Here is a 22,674-nt window from a genome sequence, read left to right as displayed (position 1 = left end):
GACAGTGAGATTAAAAACCTCCCCTTTCTTGATCTCACTGTCTATCTCCAGAGACAGCTTATCCACTGATGTCAATTATAAACACACTGACTCTCACACCTACCTGGACTGTACCTCTTCCCACTCTATTTGTAAAAACACTATCCCCTACTTTCAATTCCTCCACCTCCACTGCATCTGCTCTCAGGATGAGGGTTTTCATTCCATCATGAGGGAGATGTCCTCCTTTTTCAAAGAAAGGGGATTCCCTTCCTCCTCCATCAATGCTGTCCTCTACTGCATCTCTTCCATTTCACGCTTGTCTGCTTTCACTCCATCCTCCTGCCACCTTACCAGGGATAGGGTTCCTCTCGTTCTCACCTACCACCCCACCAGCCACCGCATCCAGCGCATAATTCTCCGAAACTTCTGCATCTCCAATTGGACCCCACAACCAAGCACATCTTTCCCTCCCTCCCGCTTTCTGCTTACCACAGGGATCGCTTCCTATGCGACTTCCTTGTCTATTTGTCCCTCCCCACTGATCACCCTACTGGCACTCAGATTCAGATTCAGATTGGGTTTATTGTCATTTAGAAACCACAAATGCAATGCAGTTAAAAAATGAGACAACGTTCCTCCAGAATGATATCACAAAAGCACATGACAAAACAGACTACACCAGAAAATCCACATAACGTTTGGCAATCCCCAATCCAGAGTCCGGAGAGGCTGCTGCGTATTAATATCGCGCGACCATCTTAGCGCGTTCCTGGAAAGGAGCTCCAAAGCCACCAGACAAAACAAGACCAAAAACTAAAGCTACAAGACCTGCAGAAAACCACATAGTTACAACATTTAGTTACAACAGTGCAAACAATAGCATAATTGATAAAAAAAAACAGACCATGGGCACAGTAAAAATAGTCCAAAGATGTTAAAAGACTATAAGTTTGAAAGAAACCACCACACATTTTCCACAAGTCCTCAGGGTCCTGATAGATTCGTCATCCCACACAGGCGGCAGAAGGGAATACCCCCGCTATGGACTTCCATGGCACTGGACTCAGCCTCGCAGACTCAGCACACAGTAAAAGCTCCGTCAGACCCAGCTTCGCAGACACAATGAAAGCGCCCCGACCGCAGCAGACTCTGAGTCCATCGAACCTCCGAGCCTCCGACCAGCTTCTCCGAGCACCATCCTCTGCCGAGTGTATTAAGTCCTTCCAAGTGAGGTGACACTTCACCTATGAGTCCATTGGGATCATATACTGTGTCCGATGCTTCCGGTGTATAACAGTGAGACCTGACGTAGATGGGCAATCGCTTTGCCGAGCATCTATGCTCCATCCACCTGAAAAAGTGGGATCACCCCGTAACCACCCATTTTAATTCCACTTCCCATTCCCATTCAGATGTGTCATGATATCCCACTGTTGTGATGAGGACCAACACCTGATATTCCATTTGGCTAGCCTCGAATTTGATGGCATGAGCATCGATTTCTCAAACGGCCCCCTCCCCTTCACCAGTTCCCACCCCTTTTCCCTCTCTCACCTTATCTCCTGGCCTGTCCTTGACCTCTCTCTGCTGCTGCTCCCCCCTTTTGTTTCTTCCACGGCCTTCCGTCTTTTTTGCCAATTTACTTCCCAGCTCTTTATTTCATCCCCTCCCCCTTCAGATTTCACCTATCGCCTGGGTGTTTCTCTCTCCTCCCCTCTACCTTTCAAATCTTCTCCTCAGCTTTTTCTCTCCAGTCCTGCCGAACGGTTGCTGTCCGAAAAAACATAAATTGTGCTCTTTTCCATAGGTGCTGCCTGGCCTGCTGAGTTCCTCCAGCATTTTGTGCATGTGACTGAGGAGGTATGGGCTTTATGATAGTTTGTGAAAAAGGACAGGGAACTGGGAAGGATTTTGGGAAAGGTTTGAGAGGTTTAGTCCCTTGGCGTCTGAAGACAGTACCATTACTGGTGCAGCAATTACAGTCAGACTTACTAATGATGGGGTGTTTCAAAGAACTTTTTAGAAATAAATCTTATGAACTGGGCTTCATTAGTAAGGCCAGCATTTATGGCCCTTCCCTCAATACCCTTGCAAAGGTGGTGGTGAGTCACCTTCTTGAACTATGACAATAATTCTGATGAATGCTCTCTCACAGTGCTATTAGGCAGGGAGTACCTGAATTTAGACCCAATGACAGTGAAGGACTATCAACAAGATAGGAAGGTGTGTAACTTAGAGTCATAAAGTAATGCAGCAGAGAAATAGGTCCTTCTCCCAAACATTCCAGGCTGACCAAGATGCCCATCTAAGTTGAATCAAAGTGCATGCACAGGTGCAACAAAAACATCAGAGGCAGAGAGAATCAGACACATTACATTCACAACAAAAACATAAATATAAATTATACACAATCTTAACAAAAAGAACAATCAAAAAACAAGGCATAGCTTCACTGAGGTAGTGATCAGGGTTGGGTAGGTTTGCTCAAGAACCAGTGAAAGGGAAATAGCTGTTCCTGAACCTGGTGGTCTGGGACTAGTTCCATTTGCCTGCACTTCACCCAGATCACTTTAAATCTTTCACTATCATGATAATCTTAGTGAGGAATGTACAGGTGGTGGAGTTTCTTTGTGTCTGTGGATCTTGACCTTCTTGGAAATGGAGGACACAGATTTAATATTGCTGGTATAAATTGTGAAATTTGTTGTTTTTGCAGCAGTACCATAATGCAATACACAATTAAAAACTGTGAATTACAGTAAGTACATATATATTAAATAATTAAATTGAATTAGTATAAAGAAAGTAGTGAGGTAGTGTTCATGGGTTCATTGTTCATCCAGAAATCAGACGGTAGAGGGGAAGAGCTATTCCTGAACCACTGAGTGTGTGCCTTCAGGCTCCTTTACCTTCTTCCTGATGGTAGCTATGAAAAGAGGACATGTGCTGGATGATGGTGGTGTTCTTAGTGATGGATGCCGCACATTTTGGAGGCATTGCTCCTTAAAGATGTCCTAGGCGCTGGGGAGGCTAGTGCCCATGATGGAGCTGGCTGAGCTCACAACTCTCTGCAGCTTCTTTCGATCCGGCACAGTAGCCCACCCCTCCCACTCCCGTACCGGCTGTTGATGCAGCCAGTTAGATTGGCTACTCTAATCACTGCAGAGTGCAAGGACCTGAGACCCACTGAGCGTGGTTAAGCATAGAACAGCACACTACAGACACAGGCCCTTCAATCCAGGATGTTGTGCTGAATTAATTAATAACTGAACACCAAACAGAACAAATCCCTTCTGCCTACATATTGGTCCATATCGCTCCATTTTCTAAGTATTGATTCAAGAAGATGTTTCAGCAGGAACTATAGCAGCAGAATAGGACAGGGTCCCCATGGGTAATGTAGCATATACTGTAGATCATGCTGGAGGGCTGCTTAATATCCTAAAAAGGTGTTCCACAAAACAATTAAAATGAATGGAAAATGTTGTAAGCTCATTAATTAACTTCATTAATTAATCACTGTAAAAAGAGTTCAAGTGCTTGTAAAGTGAACATGGTGTGGTGGGAGACAGTAATAATCTTGCCTGATGAGTGCTTAATATTGAGGGATACAAAATCTTGATTAGAAAATGAATGACCGGCCATTGGAAGGCCTGGTATATAAGATTCACGTGAACTTCAGGGCTCAGTTGTTCTGGAACTGGTCTTTTATCTGCATTCACTGCCTATGGATTACATGAACAGAGGAATTTGGAGTAGGAACTGGCCACTCAGCCCATCAAGTCTGCTCCTCCATTCAATACCATTGTCAGATCTGATTGTTGAAGTCACTTTATAAATATAAGCTGTTACTGTCGTGATACCCAAGATTCAGCACCAGGTGGTATGTCTGATCCTGGCTGGTGGTCTATTTAAATGTTCGAGTTGGGCACTTTAAAAAGTTTTTCTATCTCCTAGTTTAGTCTATTAATTGAAGTCACACTGGGATATTCCTCCTCCTTGTCCTCCTCCTCCTCTTCTTGCTTTTCTTCAATAGCAAATACATTGCTGGTGAAGCTCAACAGGTCAGGCAGCATCTGTGGGAGGAAAGGAATTATCAATGATTTGGGTTGAATCCCTGTACCAGGGTGAACGTGAAGAGGCGAGATAGCTAATATGAGGAGGGGAAGGGGGAATGGTGAGAAAGGCTTCTGAAATGATCTGTGGGCTGAACGGTGTAAGCTGACAGGCTTCACCCCTCTATGCCAGCCATCTCCCCTCTCCATTGCCAGTCCTGATACAGGGTTTTAGAGTCACAGAACACTGCAGCACAGAAACAATTGCTTGAGTCAATATAGTTTGTGCCAAACCATTGATCTACACCTGGACCATAGCCCTCCATTCCCCTCCCATCTATGTACCTATCCAAACTTCCCTTGAGTGTTGAAATCTAACCTGCTTCCACCACTTGTTCGTTCCACATTCCCACCACCCTCTGAGTGAAGAAGTTCTCCCTCATGTTCCCCTTAAACATTTCACTTTTCACCCTTAACCCATGACCTCTAGTTGTGATCTTACCCAACTTTAGTGGAAAAAGCCTACTTGCATTTACCCTACCTATACCCTTCATAATTTTGTATGCCACTACCAAATCTCTCCTCTATCTTCTACATTCTAAAGTCCAAACCTGTTCAACCTTTCCTTACAACTCAAGTCCTTAAGTCCAGGCAACCTCCTGCTGAGTGGTCTCCAATATAATCTCATTAACGTGATGATAACTTTCTTATTCCTCAGTTCCACCCAAAAGCCTCACTAGATGAGCTTTCCAGTCTGTCCTGACTGAGCACTGTTGGAACATTTTTCCTTACTACTAGTGTTAATCTCCCCCTTAATTCGTCCTGCTCCATCAAGTCTAAAACAAGAGGACCCCAGGACACCAAGCTGCTGGTCCAGCCTCTTCTGCACCCAAGTTTTACTAATGGCTACAATGCTCTTCAACAATTCAACTCTCTGATCCATGCTCTAAACTCATCTGTGTTCCTACAATACTCCTTGCATAGAAATATATGCAGCTCAGAACATTAGTCCCACCGTGCTCAACCTTTTGATCTCAGTATGTGTATGTAGGTTTAACAACATCTTTCTCCAGAGAACGGTGAGAAAAACATGAAAAAAAGCACATCCAGTGAGCAGCAGTAATGTGTGTGCAAAATTACTTGTTAATGAAAGAGGTCAAAAGAAAATGGCCAGAGGAGACGGTAACTTAAATAAGCACACGTTTTTTTTATTTTATTTTATATATTTTTATTAATTTTTTAAGTCAATTACATAGAATGAATAGAATAATAGGGTAATAAAATTAATATTAGCTCTCCCCCTCCCCTTAACCTTTCCCCCCTTAACATCCCTGTCTAGAAAAAAAGAAAAAAGAAAAAAAAAAGAAAGAAAGAAGAAAGAAAGAAAGAAAGATTGCCTGGATATCAGAGGATCCCCACATGCTCTACGGAGTTCAAAATAGCTTTAGTATATATCTTTATTTTTTCCCCAAATAACTAATAATTTTATCTTCAAAGGACTTATATATTTAATCCTATCTTTTGTAGATAAGGGTGCCAAATTTTGAAAAATATATCATATTCATTTCTTAAATAATAAGTGATTTTTTCAAGTGGAATGCAGCTCTATATTTCATTATTCCAACGGTCCATAGTTAAGTATGAATCTGATTTCCAAGTAACTGCAATAGCTTTTTTGGCTACTGCCAATGCAATTTTCATAATTTTTTTCTGATATTTATTTAATTTAGGTTCCGGTATTATCCCTTCAATATCACCTAATAAAAATAATATTGGGCTATGTGGGAGTTGTATTCCAATAATTTGTTCCAGTAAATGTCTTAGATTTATCCAAAAAGGTTGAATTTTAAAACCAGACCAAGTTGAGTGTAAAAAAGTACTGATTTCTTGATTACATTGGAAACATTGGTCAGATAAATTTGGGTTTAATCTATTTATTTTTTGTGGAGTAATATATAATTGATGAAAAAAATTGTATTGTATTAATCTTAGTCAGACATTTATTGTATTTGTCATAATATCAAGACATAGTCTTGACCAATTTTTTAAATGTTAATATTCAAATCAGTTTCCTATTTTTGTCTTGACTTATGAATTCTGGTTTAATTGTCTGTTTTTGAATCAAATTATACATACAAGACGTAAATTTTTTAAATTTTTCCTTTTTGAATTAAAGTTTCTATTTCATTAGGTTTCGGCATTAACATTGTTCGACCCAGTTTATCTCATAAATAAAATAGGCCTTTAATTGAAAATAACAGAAAAGAGTGTTATTTGGAATTTTATATTTATTCTTTAATGGATCAAACAACATCAATATACCTCCTTCAAAACAGTCACCTATATATCTGATCCCTTTTTGAAACCAGTTATATAAAAGTTGATTATCCATTGTAAAAGGAATAAGTCTATTTTGAATTAGGGTTCTCCTTTCTAATAAATATTTCTTTATCTCATCATCCACATTTATCTTATTCCATAAATCGATCAAATGTTTTAATATAAGAGATTCTTTCTTTTCTCGTATCCGTTTGGATTCCCATTTATATATAAAATCTTCTGGTATATTTTTTCCTATCTTATCTAAATCTATTCTAATCCATGCCTGTTTTTCTTCATCAAAAAAAGATGCAATAAATCTAAGTTGATTTGCTTTATAATAATTCTTAAAATTTGGGAGTTCTAACTCTCCTAGGTCAAATTTACATGTCAATTTTTCCAACGATATTCTTGACATCTTACCTTTCCAAAGAAACTTCCTCACACATTTATTCAACTCTTGAAAAAATCTGGGGCAGTTGTATTGGTAATGTTTGGAATAAATATTGTAATCTAGGAAATATATTCATTTTTAAGCACATGTTATTTAAGTGGTGTGCAAAAGAGCATCTCTGAAGTGGACCAGAAAGACCGTGAATATACATTCAATGGCCACTTTATTAGGTACTGCAGGTATCTAATAAAGTCACCATTGAGTGTATATACTAATGAGTTGCTTCATCCATTGCATCAATTTACACAAATACTACTTATCAGCTCTGCATTCATAATCTTCTGAGCATTGGTAATTCAATAGCTCATCTCGACATTTAGAAGAGTACCATATAGGAACAGGCCCTTTGGCCCATAAAGTTGTGTCAATCTAATTAAACTAGTAACAATGTTAAACAAGCTTAATAATGTCCATATCGCCCCATTCTTTTTTTAAAATTTTTTTTATTGAATTTTCAAAATAAGTTACAGAAAGAAAAAAGAAAATTATCAGCCCTTCCCTCCTCCCCTTAACCCCTCCCCTCTAACATATCCCTATAGAGAAAAAAAGAAGAAAAAAGAAAGAAAGAAAGAATGTCTGGATTTCAGAAGATCCCCAGATGCTCCATGGAGTTCATAATAGCTTTAATATGTATATTTATTTCTTTCCCCAGATAACCAATAATTTGTCTTCAGAGCACCTATATATTTAATCCTATTTTTTGTAAATAAGGGTGCCAAATTTTCAGAAATATTTCATATTTATCTCTTAAATTATAAGTAATTTTTTCCAGTGGAATGCAGCTACAAATTTCATTCTTCCAATGATCTATACTTAAGTATGAATCCAATTTCCAAGTAACTGCAATAGCCTTTTTGGCTACTGCCAATGCAATTTTTATGAATTCTTTATGAATATTCATAATTCATAAATATTCTTTTATGAATTTATCGCCCCATTCTTGACACATCCATGTGCGTATCTAGGAGACTCTTAAATACTTCTGTCATGTTTGCCTCAGCATCAACCCTGGCAGCAAATTCCAGGCACCCACCATTGTGTAAATATTCTTGCCCCTCACATCCCCTTTGAACTTACCTTACATTCATGCCAGCATGTATTAAACTGTTGTGAGACTCTCCACCACTACCACCCCTTCACACAATGCATTTAAGATTCCAACTACCCTCTGGCTAGAAAGACGTTCTTCCACAAATTCTCAGTATTGGGAAAAACAACTCACATTATGAAGCATCTCTACACACATTAATTGGGACTATCTCAGCTGGGAACCTTGGTCAGTATGGATGAGTTGGGCAGAAGGGCCTGTTTACGTGCTCTATAGCTCAATGACATGATGACTGAAACATTTCATAATGGTTCACATGAGGACTAAGGAACAAAATTCCACATTGTGGGATGAAAGGTAATAGAGTCATAGAGTCGTAGGACACTACAGCACAGAAACAGGACCTTGGGCCCATCCAGCCCATGCTAAACCATTACCCTGCCTAGTGTTATCAACCTGAACCCAGACCATAATCTTCCATACCCCTTCCATCCATGTTTCTATCCAAATTTGTCTTAAATGTTGAAATTGAACCAGCAAACATCACTTACCCTGTTAGCTTGGTCCTCACTCTCACTACCATCTGAGTGAAGATGTTTCCCCTCATACTCTGTCTGTAAGCTTTGATAGTATTCTTTGCTGTCCACTACGCCCCCCCCCCGCCCCCCCAATCTTGGTGTCATTCACAAATATGCAGATCCATTATCATCCAGATCGCTGATGTGGGTGACATAAAAACAATGGACTCAGTTCCAATCCTTTCAGCACACCACCAGTCACAGGCCTCCAATCAGAGAGATGAGCATTTATAGCCACTCTCTGTATTCTTCTGTGAAGCCAATGTTTAATTCAATTTACTACCTTATAGTGAATGCCAAGTGGCTGAATCTTCTTGACCAACCTCTCATTTGGGACCTCGTCAAAGGCCTTTCTAAAGTTCATGTAGACAACATTCACCGCCTTGCCTTCATCAGCTTCCCAGTAAATTCCTCAAAAAACTCTATAAGATTGGTTAGATATGACTTACCATGCACAAAGCCATATTGACTATTCCTAATCAGTCCCAGTCTATCCAAATATTTATATATCTAGTCCCTTCGAATACATTCCAATAACTTTCCCATTACTGATGTCAGGCCCAATGACCTTTAATTTACAGGCTTATTCTTATAGTTTTTCTTAAACAACAGAACAACATTTGCTATCCTCCAGTCCTCTGGCACAAGAGCCGTGGCTAAGGATGTTTTAAATATCTCTGTTAGGACCCTGCCATTTCTACACTAGCCTCCTACAGGGTCCAAGGGAACACCTTGTTAGCCCCTGAGATTTATCCACTCTAGTTCAGCAAACACCTCATCATCTGTAATCTGTATAGGGTTCATGACCTCACTGCTTCATTACTTCACACATATAAGCACTGTGTCCATCTCCAGAGTAAATTCAGATGCAAAAAATTCCATTTAAGATCTCCCCCAAGTTATCCTTGCCTTTTATTCTGATGGGAACATGCAAACTCTCCACTCTCAAACTTTCACCTTTGTAAACCTCCCTCTTACCTTTTCCAGAAAACAACCTGTCACAGTTCACACTTTTTGATACCTTCAAAGTTAGCCTTTCTCCAATTTAGAATCTCACCCTGAGGACCAAATTTATCCTTCCCAACTATCTTGAAACTAATAGCATTATGATCACTAGATTCCACCTGTCCAGCTGCATTCCCCAATAGGGGATCTGGTATTGCACTCTCTCTAGTTGGGACTTCCATATACTGATTTCGGAAACTTTTCCTGAATATATTTGACATTCTTTCCTATTCAGTCCTTTTACAGTACGGGAGTCCCAGTTAACATGTGGAAAGTTAAAATCACCTACTATTGCAACAGTCTGCGACCTCTCTACAAATTTGCTCCACTAAATCCCACAGACTGTTGGGTAGTCTGTAATATAATCCCATTAACATTGTCTTAACATTCTTATTCCTCAGTTCTACCCATAAAGTCTCACTAGTTGAGCTGTCCAGACTATGCTATCTGTGGCCAGTCCTGACCCCCTTGCAATCATCTCAATAATGGCTACAGTGTCATAATTCCACATGCTGACCCATGCCCTAAACGCACTCATGTTTCCTACAATACCCTTTGCATTGAAATATATGCAGTACAGAATATTACTTCCACCATACTCAAAGTTTTTTGATTCCTGACTTGCAGACTTGACAGCTAATTTCTCCACAGCCCCTCCACTACCAGTTCCGGCAATCTGGTTTCCATTCCCTCTAGTTTAAGCCCATCCTCCCCCCAACACTCCATGCAGCAATAACAAATCCATTCCTTTTCCCGTATAGTTGCTGCTCTACTTGCCGTGTTTCTCCAGCAGATTGTTAGTAGTTGTGGATTTTAACATTTGCAATCTCTTGTTCCTTGTTCTTGTTCTTCTCCTCCATCTTCTTTGACAAAGGGAGATGGTAATGGCCTGAGTGCTAAGAGAGGGACACTGAAGTTAATCAACAGCTCACTGACTTTTAATAGGAACTGTGCAGCAATAAAGGAAAAAAACAATAAATGCTAAGCCAATAGAGTCGTTAACTAGAACTTTCAATCTAAAGCTAACTCCAACACGATGACTTGGCAGGTAGCTTCATACTAAATAAGCCCCTCTCCGTAACATCATCAATCTGAACAGTAATTTTCTTTTGCAGAACCAGTTCAATAGTATGCAGGGAATGTTGATATTTCTCTGCTTTTGCTCAAGTCTCAACAGGACTGAAACAAGAGGAAGCCAGTTAACTACCACACAATAAAATGCTAAATGGCCAGAATATCCTTAGTTGCGTGCGTAATGTCCAACCTGTTTTGCAGTGCGTTTGCAAAGGAGCACAGACCCCACAGCAGAGTCCATGGTTGTGACACTTCTTGTTCTTTCCCTTGAGATTGAGAACTGCCTCCACTCCAGTTTGGAGGTTGATCTCTTTTCAAATCCACATATCTGTGATAACTCGCAAGACTCCATCTAACCCTGCTCAAAAATATCCAACTACTTTGATTAAACCACTATCTGAGGAAGAACCAATAAGATGCAATAGGTTCTTTACACTGAGTAATCCTCTGTGTGCCCTGGGACACTGAGTCAAGACACCTCCCTGATGCCCTTTGACACTGTCAAATTTCTTAGAGCTGCTGTTGGAGATAACTGGAACTGCTCGTAACGTGGTAACAGGACAGTTAGAACATTCTAAATATTGGACAAGTTTGTTCAATGAAAGCAATCCAAAACAGTAGAAAATATTTATAAACAATAAAACAAAGTTTTAGTATAAAATAAGTGAACTTAGCCACTTACGTGGAGAGGAATAAACAATCGGCATATTGGGCTGAGACCCTTCATCAGCTCTATAAAACTCTGGTTAGGCCACCCTTGTAGTACCGTGTCCAGTTCTGGTTGCCTCACTACAGGAAGGATGTGGAATCACGGGAAAGGGTACAGAAGAGATTTACCAGGATGCTGCCTTGTTTAGAGAGTATGCATTATGATCAGAGATTAAGGGAGCTAGGGCTTTACTCTCTGGAGAGAAGGAGGATGAGAGGAGACATGATAGAGGTATGCAAGATATGAAGAGGAATAGATAGAGTGGACAGCCAGCGCCTCTTCCCCAGGGCACGACTGCTCAGTACAAGAGGACGTGGCTTTAAGGTAAGGGGTGGGAAGTTCAAGGGGGTATTAGAGGAAAGTTTTTTACTCAGAGAGTGGTTGGTGTGTGGAATGCACTGCCTGAAGCAGTGGTGGGGACAGATACACTAGTGAAATTTAAGAGACTACTAGATAGGTATATGGAGGAATTCAACGTGGGGGGATATATGGGAGGCAGGGTTTAAGGATTGGCACAATATTGTGGGCCGAAGGACCTATACTGTGCTGTACTATTCTATGTTCTATGCTCCATCAGGTCTCAGCCCAAGAAACATAAACTGTTCCTTCGTCTCTATAGATACTTAATAATGCACCCTTCATCAGTAAGGGCTCTCAACTACTGGCCTCTAGTTCACCTTAGAATTCCACATTTGACCATGTAGGGACATGAGACAAATGACTGCAGATGACCTGAGACTCCTTCACAGAACCATCTACAAGTAAGTCCAATCCAGGCCATTATTTCAACTTCTCCATCTCACAGCAGGAATATTATTTAATGGCTTGTAACCCAGATTTCATTCCAAGCTTCTGGTTAAAGGAGTGTAAAGTGTGAGGGTACTGGAATCCATGTACTAGGGATTCGCTGAAGTGTGTTACTCAGGGTGTGTGACATGCAGCAGAAAGTAGCAACATTCAATGGTTATAAAGAATGAAGAATGGTTGATCAAACAAATAATATTTAGGATGGGCAAGTTATAGTTCAGTGAAATATTTGACAAATTTATAAATATTAATGGCACAAAGCTCATCAAACAGATGCCTTTTGTCATTCCAAAATGTGGGGGAACACAGTGTGAAAGCATGCTGTAATTATATGGTCAGTGAGAAGTGAAAAGAATAAGTAATTATACTCCTTGGAAAGAAAAGAATATTATGAATGGTACAATCTATAGGATGACAGTGCTAAGAATGTTACACCAACAAGCATTCTATCATCTTTGTGAGCTCTACAACCCACTTTTTAAAAAAGTAAACTCACTTTCAAGTCTACAACTCTCTGCAGTCTCTTGCCATCCTGTGCATTGAAGCCTTCATAACAGGTCGTGATGCTATCAGCAGTATGCTTCCAATTGCACATCTGTAGAAATGTGTAAAAGTCCTTGGTGACGTAGCAAATCTCCATAAACTTCAAAAGAAGCACTGCCCACTGTCATGCCTTCAAGTCACGTTTGCTGAAAGTTTGAGATGCTAATAGCACGAGCATTAGGAATTTCCATTGAAATATACTCCATTGTTTTAACCAATAGATATAATGATTGAAAATGACCAAAAACTCAGTAAATGAAAAGAAATGCAGATACTGGAAATCTGCAATTTTAAAAAAACACCAGACAATCTAGACCATCCAGGTCATATGCACTTCTCCCATCACTGTTGCCATTGGTAAGAAGGCACAGGAGCCTCAGGACTCACACCACCAGGTTCAAGAGCAGTTATTAACCTTCAACCATCAAGCTCTTGAACCAGAGGGATAACTTCACCCACCCCATCACTGAACTGTTCTCACTTTGAAGGACTGTACAACTCAATTTCTTGACATTTATTGCTTATTTATCTATTATTATTATTTTGTATTTTATTACTCATTTTTGTATTTGCATAGTTCGTTGGCTTTTGCACATTGGTTGCTGTCCATCCTATTGAGGGCAGTCTTTCTTTGATTCTATTGAGTTTCTTATATTTACTGTGAATGACCACAAGAAAATTAATTGCAGTATGTACATGATGGCATATATGTACTTTCATAATAAATTTACTTTGAACTTTGAAACTTCATGGGTCAGGCAGTGTCTGTTAATTTTTCAAGTCATTGACTTTTCATCAGAATGAGTTAGAATCAGATTATTATAAAAAGTGAAATACAGTGAAAGGTAATTGCCTTTAGAAAAATTGAAATAAAGTGTAGCAAAGATTGTATTAAAAAAGCAAAGAGTGGAGTGACAGAAAAGAAAGGTAAAACAAAGCTGGAAAAAAGTTAAAAGTAAGTCACACTGCAGACATGCTCACTCCCTATTCTGAAGATACCCTGTTCACAGCTTATTTATTAATCCCTTGAACATTCAGTTTGATTTGCATATTCCTCATAATAGTGTGTCACCAGTATAAATTCAAGGATATGTTCAAAGCCTTCTTGAAAAAATACATCATCACTGACTCCTAGGTATCGTGACCATATGTCTTTTCAAAGTGGAAAAAAAGAAAGAAGTGTTCAGTATTTTGTTGAGAGCCTTGTGCCCAAGTATTAGAAGACTTGAAAGCCTAAGTGAAAAATTGCCTTACTAACTAAAGTCTGCTATTTCCTTCACCATCTGTGGAAGAGTCTGGACTTTTCACATTGATCTTAAGAGCAACTTTAAAAGCGGTAGTGCAAGGAAGTCATTCTAAGGTTGTGTTCTGTCAGCCAGCCTTCCTCAGTCCACATTCATCCAAGAACCTTTTTCACTTGTTCCACCCTACCCTCTTATACTACTCGTTCCACTCCACTCAGTCCTGATACCTAAATGTGGACAATTTCTTTTCTCTCGCGGATGGGTCTTGATCTGCTGAGTTTTTCCAAAAAAGATGAAGATGAAGGAGAAGGAGCAAAAGATGAAGGAGGAAGAGAAGGAGAATTAGATGGAGGAGGAAGAGGAAAAATAAATAGAGGAGGGGGAGATATAGATGGAGGGGGAAGAGAAATAGGTGGAGGCAGAGAAGAAGGAGGAGAAATAGATGGAGGAGGAGGATGACGAGGAGAATTAGATGGAGGAGGAGAAGGGAATTCTTCCAGTTTAAGATGGCAGTACTGAATTTGTGCAACAGCTTACTGGTAAATCATGAGGCAAGGGAATCACCTAAAACATTACTTATAACACTTTTCCAAAGCAAATAGTGGTGAACTAATGCCGCAGACAGTGAGGAGGCAGGCAGAGGTGAGGATGGCTTGGGGGATGAGCCATGCTGGGCATTGTGAGGAACAACATCTTCGAACCACTGGGGTCGCATACAGAGTTTGTATTGCTGCTGGAGATGTCGTGAGCAATTTGGAGAGGAGTCGATGCAAACAAGTTTCGATGCCCATCCACCGCACCCTGGTGTGAGGTCGGATTGCTTCAAGCGTCTAGTCAATTTCTTCAGATCAAAAATGGCTTTGGGTGTGTTGCTGCGCCTGGACTTGAGTCCTGGAGTGTGGACTACATTGTGCTTGGACAATTTAAGCATCGGACCAGATAGGCAGTAAGCCCAAATATTGGGGATAGAGGCAAGGATCGGGATGATTTTGCACACCCTCCCGCAAGAATTTATTTCTTTCTCTGCGGTGCTGAAGCTGTGAACTGATCCTGCTACTGTATGCTTCTGCCCCAGTGGTGTGATGAACTGGGGACCGAGGCTTGGCTTGGGCCTACTCCAGCTGCTTTAGAGGCAGATCTGGGACTCAGTCTAGTTCAGGATGCAGTTGCCTTGCTTCTATTGTTTGCATGATGTGTTGCTTTATTTCTCTCTCTTTCTCTAGTCTTTTTTTTTAATTTTGGTTATCTGGGTTTCTTGCTTTGTGACTGCCTGTTAGCAGATAAATTTCAAGGTGTCTAATGTATACATTCTTTGATAATAAATAAATGTGCTTTGAAAAGAAAAGGATGCTGATGATGATAATGATGACAATGATGATGATGATTGACTGCTAGTGATGGCAAAGCATCAAAAATATGCCCGATTCAAATACTTAGATGGATCAGGCAGAGTCAGTTGTACTGCTGATGCACATATGAGCACTAGTTTATATTTACAATCTTAGCACAGCAAAGTGTCCAAAGGTGCTAGGCAGGTGTATTCTCAAGTGAAGAATAATGCTTCGGAATGATTTTTTAAAGGCATAACATTAAAGATATAGATTAGTGGAGAGCTTGGGTGGAAATTTTAAAGGCATTGGACTTGGCATCTTGAGCCACAACTTCCAGTGGTAAGTCAATTAATTTTATCAATATGTAGAGGTGCAGAATTGAAAGAGAACAGTGGTTTTTGAGTGGTTTGGGTGAAGGGTAAGTTACTGAAACAGAGATGGACAAAGAAATGGAATACTTTAAAACAATATTGAGAATTTTACAACCAAGGTAGAGCTTAAGCAAGAGCCCCTGTTGTTCAAGGAACACAGCAAGTGGAACATTTTCTGAATTAGCACTCAGGCAGCAGGTTAACTATAGGGCAGAAATTCATCTCCTTTTGAGCTTAGGAATGTTGCAGTTCAGAGTGTGTGCATTTTGTGAATCTTGTCTAGGATTAGCCAGTGGAATGGATTATTAGGAGCAGAATCCGAAGGTCAGGTATTCTAACATTGTACACTGATGAGGATAAGAACAGACCAATTTCTGCAGCCTTTTGTCCCTTCCAGCTTCTTACATCACTCGCCCTCTCCCTCCCCACAACCTACCTATCACCCCCTCCTTACTGTCTGCCCTTGCTCCACCACTTCTCCCCCACTTTTTTATAGTGGCTAGCTTCCCCCCTTTCTTTGAAAAGTTGACTGTCCCTTTCCCTCCATAGATGCTGCCTGACCCGCAGAGTTCCTCCGGCACCTTTCATGTGTTGTTTCAGATTTGGACACCATGTGGTTAACGCGACACTTTACAGAACCGGTGACCCGGCATCAATTCCCACTGCTTTCTGTGAGGAGTTTGTACGTTCCTTCTGTGATTGCATGGGCTTCCTCTCACAGTCCAAAGATGTACCAGTTGGTAGGTTAATTAGTCATTATAAACTGCCCCTTGATTTGACTAGGGTTAAATCGGAATTTCCTGGTTTGAAGGTCTATTCTGTGCTGTATCTCAATAAATGAATATATAAACTTCTAGCACCTGCAGTCTCTTGTGGCTCCAGATTTCCATTTCAGTCTGTTTCATTATCTATTAATTAAGGTCACTATTTATTCAATTGAATTTCTATCCCTGATGGATTGCAACTTTCTTTTTCTGTCAGGATAACTCTGAGAAGCTCATAAAAGGTCCCTTGCAGTTCTTCAGAGACAAGAGTGGGAGAGTTGTCACTGAGGTGCTGGCCAGTGTTGACACTGATAGTTTAGTCGTTATCATGAAGAGTTTGCTGCGTGCAAATTTGTTTCCTCATTTCCAATTGCTGGAAGGACTCTGTTGGCTGTGAAGCACTAGTACAAGTCCTTTATATCTGAAACAATTACATATTTCATGATCTGACTCTACGCATTCATTGTAACCCTTTTCCTCCAATAAAAAGACATGTAATTTCCTTTAATTTTTAGTGTTTGTAGCATCATTGTGATGAAGAGTTATTAAGAAAGCTTAAAGAAAAATGTATTCTGTTATGTGTGCAACCTACTATTGTTAAGACGAGGCTCAGCAGACATTTCCAATGGGATTCACTGAAGTCTTTATAAAGGATTATCTGCAGCAATTTCAAATTATTTTATCACCTTTTTTTCTTGCTCTCAGGGTCAGTTAGCTAATGATATTTCATTGATTTTGGAGGTACTCAATCAGTTAGACAAAGCCATTCATGTAAAATACCACTGGGACTTCGCAGCAATGTATGGTGATGACTAAAAGTGCAAGTTAGCTGCATGCGTTGCCAATAGATTTTGTCAATTAGGATTCCGATTTCATAGTCAGTCCGGGTTGCCATGGTAACACACGGGTTAGCACAATGCGATTACAGCTCAAGGCATTCCGGAGCCTGGAGTTCAATTCCGGCACTATTCCAAATGGAGCCTCTGGATGTCTCCCCCGTGGGATGTGTGAGTTTTCTCCAGGTCCTTCAGTTTCTGTCCCACAGTCCAAAGAGGTAACCGAGTAGGTTAATTGGTCATTGTCCCGTGATTAGCTAGGGTTAATCAGGGTTGTGTGATTGCTAAGGTGTCGTTCCTGAAAGGGCAGGAAGAGCCAACTCAGCACTGTATCACAAAATAAATAAATTAAATAAATAGAGGTATGCACAAGAGCAGAATCCAGTGGACAGAGAGAATTTGGAGGGGTTGGGTATCGTGCAGAGCTTTTCCGAAGGTACTTATCTCTTTTCCCTCACATTCAGTTGCAAAGTGATCATTGTGCTCCAACTCAACGACATCTTCCATTTCTTTGAATCGATCAAGATGCCCCTTAGTGGTTTCTAGATGTCTTATCCAATTCAATTTGGCACCTAAACTCAAAAGGAGAAATGAGGGCAAATATTCAAGAACTTGTTTGAAGAAGTGGGTATTAAGAGAAAGAGTGGGTAAAGTGGTTATGAGAGGGAATTTCTGAAGTGGGTGACTTGATATAGGTAAAGGCATGGATGCCAATTGGGGATCAATTACAGTCAATGATTTTGGAGTGAGCAGCTTTGGATGAGAGCTGTTATTTAAGGACTGGTGGAAGCAACAGAGGTGTGAAGTAAGGTCTGACATCATGAAAGAATCGCAAAATATGGAGTTGCTTTGCAGGGAGCTAGTCCAGGTCAGCAGTCTCAGAGATCAGGCAAGTCATTGCTCAGTGGAAAGAAAAGGCCCCTTCCAGCCCCTTTCATCAACAGTAACTGTGATGTTCACCTTTGCTAATCCCATTTATCTGTATTAGGCCTGTTTGCCTCTACTCCTTCCCTTTCCAAATACCTGCCCAAATGCCTTTTAATCATTGTAATATAATCTGCCTCCACAATCTCCTCTTGCAGTTCATTCCAGATAATCACTACACTCTGTGTGGAAAAACTAGCCCATCAGAACTTTCATTTTCACTCCTCTCAGGTAAACCTGTGCCCTTTATTTCTGCTGGGAGAGAAGAAACGTTACTGCTCAGAACTGGAAAACATTTGAGATGAGACCAGGTTTAAGACGCAGTGCAAATGAAGAGAGGAGGAAATAGCATAGAGAAGAATGATGATGACTAACATTCATCCATATCAATCCATGTTGAGAGTCAAACAGCATGGAAACAGGCCATTTGGACCAACTGGTCCATGCTGGCCAAAATGCCCACCTAAGATGTCCCATTTGTCTGTGTTTGGTCATAGCCTTCTAAATCTTTTCTATCCATATCCTGTTCTTGTTAAATGTTGTTAATATACCTGACTCAAAAACTTCCTCTGTCAACTCCTTCCATATACTGACCACCCTCTGGGTGCAAAGTTGCTGCTCAGGTTCTAAATAAATCTCTCCCATTTCATCTTAAACATAGGACAGTACAGCACTGTCCAGACCCCGAAGACATGATGTTGTGATGGCCAAGGTCAATTTAAATCTTCCCTCTCATAATGCCCATTATGTGGGAAGATGCATATGTTCTCTAGTTCTTGCTTCTACAACCCTGGGAGAAATATTGGACATATTCACTCTCTGTAGGCACCTTGTAAACTTATACATCTCTATAAGGTCACCCCTTGTTCACCTACGCTCCGGTGAATAAAATCCCAACCTGCTCGATTTCTCTCTGTAACTCATTCCGCCTCCAGCACATTTCTTCGAGAATGTGCTGACGGTGGGAAGCATGTCACAGTACTGAGGGTCAATGCAAAGGATAATAGCAAGCAAACGCTCTTCAGGGCAGAAGAGAACAATAGACTTATCTAATAGGTTTCTTTGCTGAGCTTTTAGAGGACAGTAAAGATGACTCGAGCCAGGTCGAATTAGACATCCAGGCAACTTGCCAAGCTCTCTTCAGATGGACTAAGTCAATGTGGTGTGAGATCAATAAACTGAATTATCTCCCAGAGAGCTGTGGACCCAGACCAGTGCTATTTCGTCAGATTCACTTAAGTCATTTGCTGCAACTTATCCATACCTAGAATTGAAATGGGATTGGAATGGGAATTGGTTTATTATTGTCACATATACCAAAATACAGCAGAAAGCTTGCCTTGCATATTGTTCATAGAGATTACTCAGTGCATTGAGGTAGTGACAAGGTAAAACAAAAACAGAATGCAAAATAAAGTGTAAAAACTACCGAAAAGGTGCAAGTAGACACTATGTTGCAAGATCATAACAATGTAGATTGTGAGGTCGTGAGTCCAGTTTATTGAGGTTGAGAACCATTCAATAATAACAGCAGGGTGGAAGCTGTCCTTGAGCCTGGCTGCAGAGGTGTTCTGTTTATCCTTAATGACCATGGGCTGTTGATCAGGAGGTTGAGGATCGAGATACACAGTTGACTCCCATGTCTCAGAGTTGAATAATTAGTTTGCCTGGGATTGTAGTATTGAAGGCTGAGCTGCATGCAACATAAACAATACGTGATTTTACTGCCCAGATGCTCCAGAGTTGAGTGTAGGGCCAAAGTGATAGCTTCTGCCGTAGACCTGTTTTAATGGTAAGCAACTGACACTGGGTTGTGGTTGATTGGGAGTCCGGAGTTAATGTCAAGTCAAGCCAAGTCAAGTCACTTCTTATTGTCATTTCGACCATAACTGCTGGTACAGTACACAGTAAAAATGAGACAAAGTTTTTCAGGACCATGGTGCTACATGTACTCCATGACCAGCCTCTTAATAAACTTCATGATGGTGGAGAATGTCTGCGGTTTCTGGGGTCTCTGATTATGTTAACAGCTTTATTGAGGCACCAGGAAATGCAGACTTTGTCCCTGGAGATGAGGCTGAGCCATGATGGACTGAGCTGTGTCCACAACTTGTGATTCAGTAATTTTGGATGAAGGATAAGTATTGAGATATCTCTCTGTATGAGAGAGATGGCAAAGCCTTTGTTGAATGCCTCACATAGGAACTGTTTCCTCTGGCACATCAGCATGGAATTAAGAATTAATCTGGAATTACTTTGAGTGTTTCATCAAAATTACACTGGGGATTCCACTGGCCTGAGCATCGCTTTCACAATCATCCCTGAAAATGAGACTTGTTCTCATAATCTTTCAACTCAGCTAAACCACTGACCATAGTTAAAATGTGCAAGGTGGCTACACCCTGAGGAGTGACACTGGAGTGATTGCTGTCTCCTGAGTCTCTGATCTGCAACCTGCTAGTCTTGTGAGTTACTGAGGTAGTTTATTATATGAACTTGACACAGGGAGAAACAATACAATGAATGTCTAGAAACCTTATTATAAAAAAATGAATTATATATCATATATTTGGATAACTAACCCAGACCAATGTGGCAGACAGCACGACCTGTGTAGGATGTGTATGCATGAGTTGCCTGTCAAATGGATTATCATTATTTTCATTTAATGTCTACTAGTAAGGACACTTTTTGTAAGTTTTCACTACGTCAGCCATGGATACATTAGAGACTGCAGATTCTGAACAAACTCAGTAGGTCAGGCAACATCCGTAGAGGCAAACATGCATTTGACATTTTGGGACAAGACATTTCATCTGGACTGAAAGGGAAAGATACCTTCCATCATCTTCCCTCCCAGCTTCTGACACAACTTTTACCCTTTGCTTCCCATCTTCCCATCATCCTCACCTGGATTAATCTATTGTTTGCCAGCACATGCTTCACACCTTCCCCTTACCCTTTTTACATAGACCATCTTTTCTCTGCTCTTTCAGTCTAAATGAAGACCATAAGATCATAAGACATTGGAGGAAAATTAAGTTATTTTGGCCCATCGCGTCTGCTCTGCCATTTCATCATGGCTGATATATTATCGTTCTCAACTCCATTCTTCTGCCATAACCTTTGACTAATCAAGAAACTATCAAACTCTGCTTGAAATATACCCAATAACTTGACCTCTGTGGCAATCTTTGGCAATTAATCCACAGATTCACCACCATCTTGCTAAAGAAATGTCTCCTCATTTCTGTTCTAAATTGTTATCCCTCTTTTCTAAATGGATGCCCCACTATTCTGAGCCTGTGTCCTCTGAAGAATAAGAAGAAAGCCCTTAACTCTGAGTGGAGTCATCGGTACTTCATTGTGACAGTACTTTTTTTAAAACAGGCTTTCTTGTTTTTACGAGGCCGAGTTGCTAGCTCGATACTCAACCCAGATGGAAAGTGTGCAAGGGAGCCGGCTGGATTTGAACTTGGGAGCCTTCGCTCCAAAGTTTGGCACTGATGCCACTACGCCACCAGCCAGCTACTTCTGGTCCTATACTCCCCCAATATAGGACTCCACATGCACTTTGTCTAAGTTTTCCAAAATTCGAAAAGCTTCAATGAGATCCCCCTAATTCTTCTAAACTCCAGTGAGCTCAGGCTTAGAGCCATCACAAGCTGCTCGCACATTAACTCTTTTATTCCAGAGATCCTTCTTGTCAAACTTGTCTGGATCCTCTCATTTGATAAGGTTCCCCAGGCAAGGCTTATTGGGAAAGTAAAGAGGCCTTGGATCCAAGGGGACATTGCTTTGTGTATCCAGAATTGTCTTGCTTACAGAAGGCAAAGAGTTGTTGTAGACGGGTCATATTCTGCATGGAGGTTGGTGACCAGTGGTGTGTCTCAGGGATCTGTTTTGGAACCCCTGCACTTTGAGATTTTTATAAAAGACCTGGATGAGGAAGCGGAGGGATAGGTTAGTAAATTTGCTGATGTCACAAAGTTTGGAGGTGCTGTGGATAGTGTGGAAGGCTGTCAGAGATTACAGTGGGACATCGATAGGATGCAAGGCTGGGCTGAGAAGTGGCAGATGGAGTTCAACCCAGATAAGTGTGAAGTGGTTCATTTTGGTAGGTCAAATATGATGGCAGAATATAGTATTAATTGTGAGACTCTTGGCAGTGTGGAGGATCAGAGAGATCTTGAGTTCCATGTCCATAAGACACTCAAAGCTACTGCACAGGTTGAATCTGTGGTTAAGAAGGCATACGGTGCATTGGCCTTCATCAATCGAGGCATTGAGTTTAGGAGCTGAGAGGTAATGTTGCAGCTATATAGGGGCCTGGTTGGACCCCACTTGGAGAACTCAGTTCTGGTCGCCTCACTGCAGGAAGGATGTGGAAACTATAGAAAGGGTGCAGAGGAGTTTTACAAGGATGTTGCCTGAATTGGGGAACATGTCTTATCAGAATAGGTTGAGTGAACTTGGCCTTTTCTCCTTAGAGCGATGGAAGATGAGAGCTGACCTGATAGAGGTGTATAGGCTGATGACAGGCATTGATCGTGTGGATAGTCAGAGGCTTTTTCCCAGGGCTTAAATGGCTAGCAAGAGAGGGCACAGTTTTAAGGTGCTTGGAAGTAAG

At 40.8% G+C, this 22,674-nt stretch overlaps 1 long non-coding RNA gene across 1 annotated transcript; it reads left to right on the top strand.

The window, feature by feature from the left end:
- Positions 1-1,377: 1,377 nt before the first annotated feature.
- LOC132394391 (uncharacterized) lies at positions 1,378-16,758 on the top strand. Its single transcript, XR_009512308.1, has 3 exons — positions 1,378-1,842; positions 16,070-16,260; positions 16,502-16,758. It is a non-coding gene; the product is annotated as an uncharacterized LOC132394391 (long non-coding RNA).
- Positions 16,759-22,674: the final 5,916 nt, after the last annotated feature.

The sequence above is a fragment of the Hypanus sabinus genome, chromosome 5 (genome assembly GCF_030144855.1).
Source record: "Hypanus sabinus isolate sHypSab1 chromosome 5, sHypSab1.hap1, whole genome shotgun sequence".
Classification (NCBI taxonomy): domain Eukaryota; kingdom Metazoa; phylum Chordata; class Chondrichthyes; order Myliobatiformes; family Dasyatidae; genus Hypanus; species Hypanus sabinus.
This window is presented reverse-complemented; position numbering and strand designations above follow the sequence as displayed.